The sequence below is a fragment of the Schistocerca serialis genome, chromosome 10, assembly GCF_023864345.2.
Source record: "Schistocerca serialis cubense isolate TAMUIC-IGC-003099 chromosome 10, iqSchSeri2.2, whole genome shotgun sequence".
Taxonomy (NCBI): domain Eukaryota; kingdom Metazoa; phylum Arthropoda; class Insecta; order Orthoptera; family Acrididae; genus Schistocerca; species Schistocerca serialis.
The window spans coordinates 144966450-144976254 of NC_064647.1; the positions used below are offsets into that span (position 1 = coordinate 144966450).

General features: G+C 45.0%; 1 pseudogene; it reads left to right on the plus strand.

Annotated features, from left to right (window-relative positions):
• The first annotated feature begins 7983 nt into the window (after positions 1-7983).
• LOC126425388 (5S ribosomal RNA) lies at positions 7984-8102 on the plus strand (annotated as a pseudogene).
• The last annotated feature ends 1703 nt before the right edge of the window (positions 8103-9805 follow it).

Here is a 9805-nt window from a genome sequence, read left to right on the forward strand (position 1 = left end):
GCATGCCTACGCTGTATCGTCCCACTTCTGGAACTGGATTCGTGATTTCCTGTCAGAAATTCCACAGTTTGTAGTAATTGGCGAAAAGTTATCGAATAAGAAGTGACATCTGGAATTCACCAAAGGCCCTTTGCTATTCCTAATTATTAACCATTTAGGGAACAATCTGAGCAGCCCTCTGAGATTTTTTTCAGGTGATGCTGTCATTTACAGTGTCATGAAGTCAGATGAGATATGTGCATTGTGCGAAATTGAATGAAAAATGTTAAGTCATACACATCGGTACTAAAGGGAATTCGCTAAATTGAAACGATCACATAGGTAATGTTGGGGGAAAGTGAACCAAAGACTGCGTTTTGTTGGCAGAGCTCTTGTGGAGTATTGCTGTACGGTGTGGGATCCGCATCAGATAGGATCGACGAAGGACATCGAAAAATTCGAACAAGGGCAGCTCGTTGTGTACTATCGTGAAATAGGGGAGAGCGCGCCAGGGATATGAATCAAAAGATAAACGATCTGGGGTGGCAATCATTAACACAAAGGCGTTTTTCGTTGCGGCAGGATGTTCTCATGACTTTTCAGTCACTAGCTTCTTCCTTCGAATACGAAAATATTTTATTGACACGCACCTACATAAGGAGGAATGATCATCGCAATAAAATAAGAGAAATCAAAACTCGCACGGAAAAATTTAAGCATTCGTTTTTTTCCACGCGCTTTTCGAGGGGGAACGATAGAGAAATAGTCCGAAGATGGTTCGATGAATCGTGTCAGGCACTTAAGAGTGAATTGCAGATTAGTGATGAAAATGTATAATGTGTTCGGAAATTCCCGTTACACGCTTCTGGGACTTTTAGACGGGAGTGAGCACATAATATTCTGAGCAGGAAGCCATGTCCGGAAACTACTGTTTTCGTTCTGACAGTTTCAATTCAGATGTTTCACTGATCCACTTCTGGTTGAGGAATTGAGTTAGGCGTGATGCAGTACAATTATTACGAAACAATTCGAAAGGAAACATAACGAAACATCCATTTATAACTTAATCAGATTTGTTTGTATTAAAAATTAAACATTACGTTGGTTGGGTGGTTGATTTGGGGTAGGGGACCGAACAGCGAGGTCATCGGTCCCACCGGATGAGGGAAGGATGTGGAAGGAAGTTGGCCGTGTCCTTTCGAAGGAACCGCCCGGAATTTGGTGCCCTTTCAAAGGAATCACCCGGAATTTGCCTAAAACTATTTAGGGTTGGGTTCTTTTGGGGGAAGAGACCAAACAGCAAGGTCATCGGTCTCATCGGATTAGGGAAGGATGGGGAAGGAAATCCGCCGTGCCCTTTCAAAGGACCAATCCCAGCATTTGCCTGGAGCGATTTAGGGAAACCATGGAAAACCTAAATCAGGATGGCCGAAAGCGGGTTTGAACCGTCGTCCTCCCGAATGCGAGTCCAGTGTGCTAACCACTGCGCCACCTCACTCGGTAAACCATTATGTGTTTACATTATTCCAAAACAAAAAAGGACTCAGCGTACTGTACGTAGAGAATGTAATGTTTAAGTGTTAAAAAAATGGTTCAAATGGCTCTGAGCACTATGGGACTTAACGTCTAAGGTCACCAGTCCCCTAGAACTTAGAACTACTTAAACCTAACCTAAGGACATCACACACATTTATGCCCGAGGCAGGATTCGAACCTGCGACCGTAGCGGTCGCGCGCTTCCAGACTGTAGCGCCTAGAACCGCTCGGCCACCCAGGCCGGCTCTAAGTGTTAATACAAAAAAAATCTCCTTAAGTGATAATCGGATGTTTTATTATGTTCCCTTTCGAATTGATACCTAATAACAGTACTGCATCACTCCTAATTCAGATCCTCGGGCAGAAGTGGAGGAGTTAAACATATGAACTGGAACAGTCGTAGAACGGCAACGGCATGTTTCCGGACATGGGTTCTTACTTAAAATACTATGCACTCCCTACTCTCAACAAGTCTTAGAAGTTCGTAACGGGAATTTCCGAACACCAGTATAACAGAAATTAAAAGAGGAAGTTACACCTATGATGGTTGGCAATGACGGTGAATACAGCAGGTGTGGGACGCCACGAACGTCAACTGCCAAGGAGAGCAATGTAGTTGTCGCTCCTATACGCGATGCTTCGTCGGCCGCATACCGAATTACGTCAGCGACAGCCAGTCGGACATACAGAGCGTAAGGCAGTCGTTACAGTAAGGTATATGGAGAATAGTTACACAAAAGCTCTAATACAAAACAAAGAAATAGATACATGACATTGTATTAAAAAATTGCTATAAACAGTTTATGCTTATCCATTACGGATATTTTAGAACCGTAACTGTTAACTGAATGTAAATAGGTTATATAAAACTGCTACCAGAGGTTGTACAGAGTTTCAGGGAGAGCATAAGGGAACAATTGACAGGAATGGGGGAAAGAAATACAGTAGAAGAAGAATGGGTAGCTTTGAGGAATGAAATAGTGAAGGCAGCAGAGGATCAAGTAGGTAAAAAGACGAGGGCTAGTAGAAATCCTTGGGTAACAGAAGAGATACTGAATTTAATTGATGAAAGGAGAAAATACAAAAATGCAGCAAGTGAAGCAGGCAAGGAATACAAACGTGTCAAAAATGAGATCGACAGGAAGTGCAAAATGTCTAAGCAGGGATGGCTAGAGGACAAATGTAAGGATATAGAGGGTTATCTCATGAGGGGTAAGATAGATACTGCTTACAGGAAAGAGAGGTTTGGAGAAAAGAGAACCACTTGCATGAATATCAAGAGCTCAGATGGAAACCCAGTTCTAAGCAAAGAAGGGAAAGCAGAAAGGTGGAAGGAGTGTATAGAGGGTCTATACAAGGGCGATGTACTTGAGGACAATATTCTGGAAATGGAAGAGAATGTAGATGAAGACGAGATGGGAGATACAATACTGCGTGAAGAGTTTGACAGAGCACTGAAAGACCTAAGTCGAAACAAGGCCCCGGCAGTAAACAACATTCCATTAGAACTACTGACAGCCTTGAGAGAGCCAGTCCTGACAAAACTCTACCATCTGGTGAGCAAGATGTATGAGACAGGCGAAATACCCTCAGACTTCAAGAAGAATATAATAATTCCAGTCACAAAGAAAGCAGGTGTTGACACATGTGAAAATTACCGAACTATCAGTTTAATAAGTCACAGCTGCAAAATACTAACGCGAATTATTTACAGACGAATGGAAAAACTAGAAGAAGCCAACCTTGTGGAAGATCAGTTTGGATTCCGTAGAAATATTGGAGCACGTGAGGCAATACTGACCTTACGACTTATCTTGGAAGAAAGATTAAGGAAAGGCAAACCTACGTTTCTAGCAATTGTAGACTTAGAGAAAGCTTTTGACAATGTTGACTGGAATACTCTCTTTCAAATTCTAAAGGTGGCAGGGGTAAAATACAGGGAGCGAAAGGCTATTTACAATTTGTACAGAAACCAGATGGCAGTTATAAGAGTCGAGGGACATGAAAGGGAAGCAGTGGTTGGGAAGGGAGTGAGACAGGGTTGTAGTCTCTCCCCGATGTTATTCAATCTCTATATTGAGCAAGCAGTAAAGAAAACAAAAGAAAAATTCGGAGTAGGTATTAAAATCCATGGAGAAGAAATAAAAACTTTGATGTTCGCCGATGACATTGTAATTCTGTCAGAGACAGCAAAGGACTTGGAAGAGCAGTTGAATGGAATGGACAGTGTCTTGAAAGGAGGATCTAAGATGAACATCAACAAAAGTAAAACGAGGATAATGGAATGTAGTCGAATTGAATCGGGTGATGCTGAGGGAATTAGATTAGGAAATGAGACACTTAAAGTAGTAAAGGAGTCTTGCTATTTGGGGAGCAAAATAACTGATGATGGTCGAAGTAGAGAGGATATAAAATGTAGACTGGCAATGGTAAGGAAAGCGTTTCTTAAGAAGAGAAATTTGTTATCATCCAGTATAGATTTAAGTGTCAGGAAGTCGTTTCTGAAAGTATTTGTATGGAGTGTAGCCATGTATGGAAGTGAAACATGGACGATAAATAGTTTGGACAAGAAGAGAATAGAAGCTTTCGAAATGTGGTGCTACAGAAGAATTCTGAAGATTAGATGGGTAGATCACATAACTAATGAGGAGGTATTGAATAGAATTGAGGAGAAGAGGAATTTGTGGCACAACTTGACAAGAAGAAAGGACGGGTTGGTAGGACATGTTCTGAGGCGTCAAGGGATCACCAATTTAGTACTGGAGGGCAGCATGGAGGGTAAAAATCGTAGAGGGAGACCAAGAGCTGATTGCCGGCCGGGGTGGCCGAGCGGTTCTAGTCGCTACAGTCTGGAACCGCACGACCGCTACGGTCGCAGGTTCGAATCCTGCCTCGGGCATGGATGTGTGTGATGTCCTTAGGTTAGTTAGGTTTAAGTAGTTCTAAGTTCTAGGGGACTGATGACCTCAGAAGTTAAGTCCCATAGTGCTCAGAGCCATTTTGAACCAAGAGCTGAATACACTAAGCAGATTCAGAAGGATGTAGGCTGCAGTAGGTACTGGGAGATGGAGTGGCTTGCACAGGATAGAGTAGCTTGGAGAGCTGCATCAAACCAGTCTCAGGACTGAAGACCACAACAACAACATGTTTTATTCCATGAACCGCTTTTCGAACCTTTTCGGGTTCGTCTTCAGTTGGTTTCTGGAAGTTACATTGTAAGAGGTCCATGACTAAGGAATTTATTGCCAGCGCACTCGAGCAGATGTAACTTCGATGGACTGCTCACGCGCTGCCTGCGACGTGTAACCTACAATAGAATCGCAGACCAGAGAGTAGTGTCGGCAACAGCAGCGGTAGTAGTAGCTTGCAGTGGGGCGGTTGGGTCAGGTCGCTCGTAGAGAGCAGTTGTCGAGTTGTATAGCTCACAGAGAGCATTTGTGTGCTGGAGCTCGAACAATGCAGTCCAGTAGTGGTGTTTTGTAGCTCGAGAAGAGCAGTAGAGTTCTGGAATTACCAAGGCCGGTCGTGGAGAACGATGGCGGTGCCTGAACGATGTAGTATAAGGTAAAAGCAAAATATTATTGTTCTTTATTGCCGCGCGCGTATCTTAAGTGCTACAACTGATTTTTGTACTACTGTTATATCAAAGTCCTATGTAAATGTTTTCAAAAATCTTTCAGTAATAATCTTCATATAAAGATAACATTTGACAGTCATTCATCTGAATTTAAAGTTTTTGCTAATTTCTCCTATCCACAGTGATGCCGATTATCGTAAAGAAAATTAGTTGTTTTTCATACATAGCAAAATCTAGCGGCCAGCATTGCTCTGGGCTGTGCCAGAAACATTTCTTATAGGAGCAGATATATACGCGTTATCCGGCGACATCACTGAGGTAAGAATATTCATTGTATTCAGAATGATTTTTCAGGGCCATGACGCAGCACTGCTGACGTCCACATTTACCAGTTTAGATTCACAGTCAGTTAATTATTGAAAGGTTACATTGCGATATTTCTTTTGAAAGGTTATATATGAGTCATATTTTTATTGGGAGGTTATGGAATTTGTCTGTTGGGAGGTTACAACATCATTATTTCTAGCATAATTCTGGGTGCTGGCTCTATGACAAAAAGATGGAATACGCTTTACTGTATCGCCATGATATGTCGATATGTATGTAAATTTACTTTTTTTTTACTGCGACAGTATGGACGGATATTTTCGTTAGTGTCCATCTGTCTGCCTCCATTTTGATGTCCATTTGTTATATCACTACACACACTTCCACACAAACTGTATTACTTTACACTCTGACAGCGGGACTTTGCAAGCATCCAGCATGTGCTTTACAAGTGTTGCTTTTAACAAAGATCTTGACAAAAAGATATGGCATAGGTCTACTTTGCTGAGTTATGTAATTTGTTCTTTTTTACATGTATTACAGTCGATATAAATGCACATATTTTAATCACACGGGCGATAACATGAGAGCACAAAATATTTTGTCCTTACAACAAATTTGAGTTACCAACTTGCTCCTCGGATTACGAAAATACACTACTGACCATTAAAATTGCTACAAGACGAAGATGACATGCTACAGACGCGAAATTTACCCGACAGGAAGAAGATGCTGTGATATGCAAATGATTAGCTTTTCAGCGCATTCACACAAGGTTGGTGCCGGTGGCGACACTTACAACGTGCTGACACGAGGAAAGTTTCCAACTGATTTCTCATACACAAACAGCATTTGACCGGCGTTGCCTTGCCTGGTGAAACGTTGTTGTGATGCCTCGTGTAAGGAGGAGATATGCGTACCATCCAGTTTACGACTTTGATAAAGGTCGGATTGTAGCCTATCGCCATTGCGGTTTATCGTATCGCGACATTGCTGCTCGCGTCGGTCGAGATCCAATCACTGTTAGCAGAATATGGAATCGGTGGGTTCAGGAGGGTAATACGGAACGCCGTGCTGGATCCCAACGGCCTCGTATCACTACCAGTCGAGATGACAGGCATCTTATCCGCATAGCTGTAACGGATCGTGCAGCCACGTCTCGATCCCTGAGTCAACAGGTGGAGACATTTGCAAGACAACAATCATCTGTACGAACAGTTCCACGGCGTTTGCAGTAGCATGGACTATCAGATCGGAGACCGTGGCTGCGGTTATCCTTGACGCTGCATCACAGACAGGAGCGCCTGCGATGGTGTACTCAACGACGAACCTGGGTGCAAGAATGGCAAAAACGTCATTTTTTCGGATGAATCCAGGTTCTGTTTACAGCATCATGATGGTCGTATCCGTGTTTGGCGACATCGCGGTGAACGCGCATTGGAAGCATGTATTCGTCATCGCCATACTGGCGTGTCACCCGGCATGATGGTATGGGGTGCCATTGGTTATACGTCTCGGTCACCTCTTGTTCGCATTGCCGGCACTTTGAACAGTGGACGTTACATATCAGATGTGTTACGCTCCGTGGCTCTACCCTTCATTCGATCCCTGCGAAACGCTACATTGCAGCAGGATAATGCACGACCGCATGTTGCAGGTCCTGTACGGGCCTTTCTGGATACAGAAAATGTTCGACTGCTGCCCTGGCCATCACATTCTCCATATATCTCCCAAATTGAAAACGTCTGGTCAATGGTGGCCGAGCAACTGGCTCGTCAGAATACGCCCGTCACTACTCTTGTTGAAGCTGCATGGGCAGCTGTACCTGTACACGCCATCCAAGCTCTGTTAGACTCAATGCCCAGGCGTATCAAGGCCGTTATTACTGCTAGAGGTGGTTGTTCTGGGTACTGATTTCGCAGGATTGGTTGGCTGGTTGGCTGGTTGTTTGGGGAAGGAGACCAGACAGCGTGGTCATCGGTCTCATCGGATTAGGGAAGGAAGTCGGCCGTGCCCTTTCAGAGGAACCATCCCGGCATTTGCCTGGAGTAATTTAGGGAAATCACGGAAAACCTAAATCAGGATGGCCGGACGCGGGATTGAACCGTCGTCCTCCCGAATGCGAGTCCAGTGTCTAACCACTGCGCCACTTCGCTCGGTATTTCGCAGGATCTACGCACCCAAATTGCGTGAAAATGTAATCACATGTCAGTTCTAGTATAATATATTTGTCCAATGAATACCCGTTTATCATCTGCATTTCTTTGTGGTGTAGCAATTTTAATGGCCAGTAGTGTATTTTGTTGTCACCTACATAGGGAGGTAGGGGTCTTCGTCGTAATAAAATAACAGTAATTAGAGCTCACAGGAAAAAATATGACTGTATTTCCGGTGCACTTTTCGAGCGTGAAATGGTAGCGAAATATCTTGATAGTGGTTCGATGAAGGCCCTGTCAGACACGTAAGTGTGAACCGCGCAGTGATCGTGCGGATGTAAATGTAGAATAGTAGCTGCTGCAGAAATGTGTGACATTCCTTTTAGAAGCAGCCTGTACAGGTCGTTCGCTAACGGCCTTATCGCAGTGATAGCGCCGGTTCCCCTCAGATCACCGAAGTTAAGCGCTGTCGAGTTTGGCTAGCAGTTGGGTGGGTGACCATCAAGGTCTGCCGAGCGCTGTTGGCAAGTGGGGAACACTCACTCAGTCTTTGTGAGGCCAATTGAGGAGCTGTCTGACGGAGAAGTAGCGACTCCGGTCACGAAAACACAACGGCCGGGAGTGCGGTGTGCTGACCACATGTCCCTCCATATTCGCATCTAGTGACGCCTATGGGCTGGGACTTACGAGGTCGGTTCGGACGTTGGTCAAACGTCTAATCGTAACACGACTAGGTGTTGCAAATCATTTTCGTAGCACATCACTTGTTTACAACTCTAGATCCAGTTATTCTACACAGTAAAGAAAGGATTACAACTTTAAACATAGCTGTGTGCAGCAACCGTGAAAATATCTTTTATAGTAAAGACAGCCCATTGGTTGCAATGGATTTTATAGTCGAATTGACCACGGCATCGACGCCACCTGTTTCAGCATACACAAGCAGCCCTTAGCGGCGATCTTTAATTTTTAACTTTGAAACGACAGTAAAACTTTTATGTAGGATGTTTTATTATGTGACGCGGCCTTTTTGGTGTTAAAATTGTATGACAAGAGCTCAACTTTTTACGTATGTAATAAAAATTCTAATGAAGACTCCATTAGTTTAGGAGTCGAAACCATGGTCAATTCGACTATAAAATCCACTGCAACCAGTGGGCTGTCTTTACTATAAAAAATAAAGAAAGGAAAAAAATACGGAAGAACGAAGCAGTGGCGAAAGACTCGCCTAAGAAATTTTTTTTAAGGTGGCACAGCAGTGTTCTTTGGCAGGTAATAATGAGGCAGAGAAGCGGGAATCGCGCTCGCCCCCCCCCCCCCCCCCCACGAGGAGAATCTTTGGCCGCCGGCGCGCGGGCGGAATGCTGAAGAGGCGGCGCCCGCGTGTCGAAGCTGCGGCGCGGCGTCGGAAATATTCATCCGCACGCGCGCCGCTCCGCCCGCAGATAAAGAAGCCGCAGTCCGCTCGCCCGCCGCATACATTTTCTGCGCGGAGACTAATTTGCGGGGTGGCGGTCCGCCCCTGCAGAGCCGCCCTCAACTCTCCGCCGCTCTCGCAGGCTTTCCCCCGGCAGCCCTCGCCACAGGCGCGCCTCTTCGGATACGAATAATGCTCGAGTTATTCCCCGTTGATTGGGGATGCGACGGGACGGAGGGAGTGGGGTGGAGATCGGTCCTAAGACAGCCCAGCGAACGGGGAGGTTCCCTCCGGTCGGCGCAGGAGCTTCTGTTGAGACGGGGCGGCCGGAATGTATATACGCACAGTGCGGGGTGCGCGCCGGTTCGAAATTCATTTCGCATTTTGCCGCCGGGCTGAGAGGAACTAGGGTGGGCACGCAGAAACTTCTGAGAACGGAAGAGCCGAAACTTTGCCATTAGTCTTTTACGCCGACCTCGTCCGCTAAAATGTTACGGCCCGCAGCCGTACGTACACGCTTTGCAGCAGACTCGGTTCGCGGCACTGGGGGGCATGGCGAAGCGGCGGCGCAAATAGCTCTAAATGTACCGCGTGTCGCAAACCTAAGACAAAAAAAAAAAACAGAAAATAATTACTCTAAAGGTATTAGCAGTAACGCAGGATAGTTTTCACTGAAACACTTGTTTTTCATCGCCGGAGACACTGCATTTGTTGATGGTGTTAGGACAGCAACCAGCCACAAATTTACTTTCAGTTCCTTTATTCAAAGGAAACCGTTACCGGTTTCTAATCGTTGTGATTCATCCTCAGACG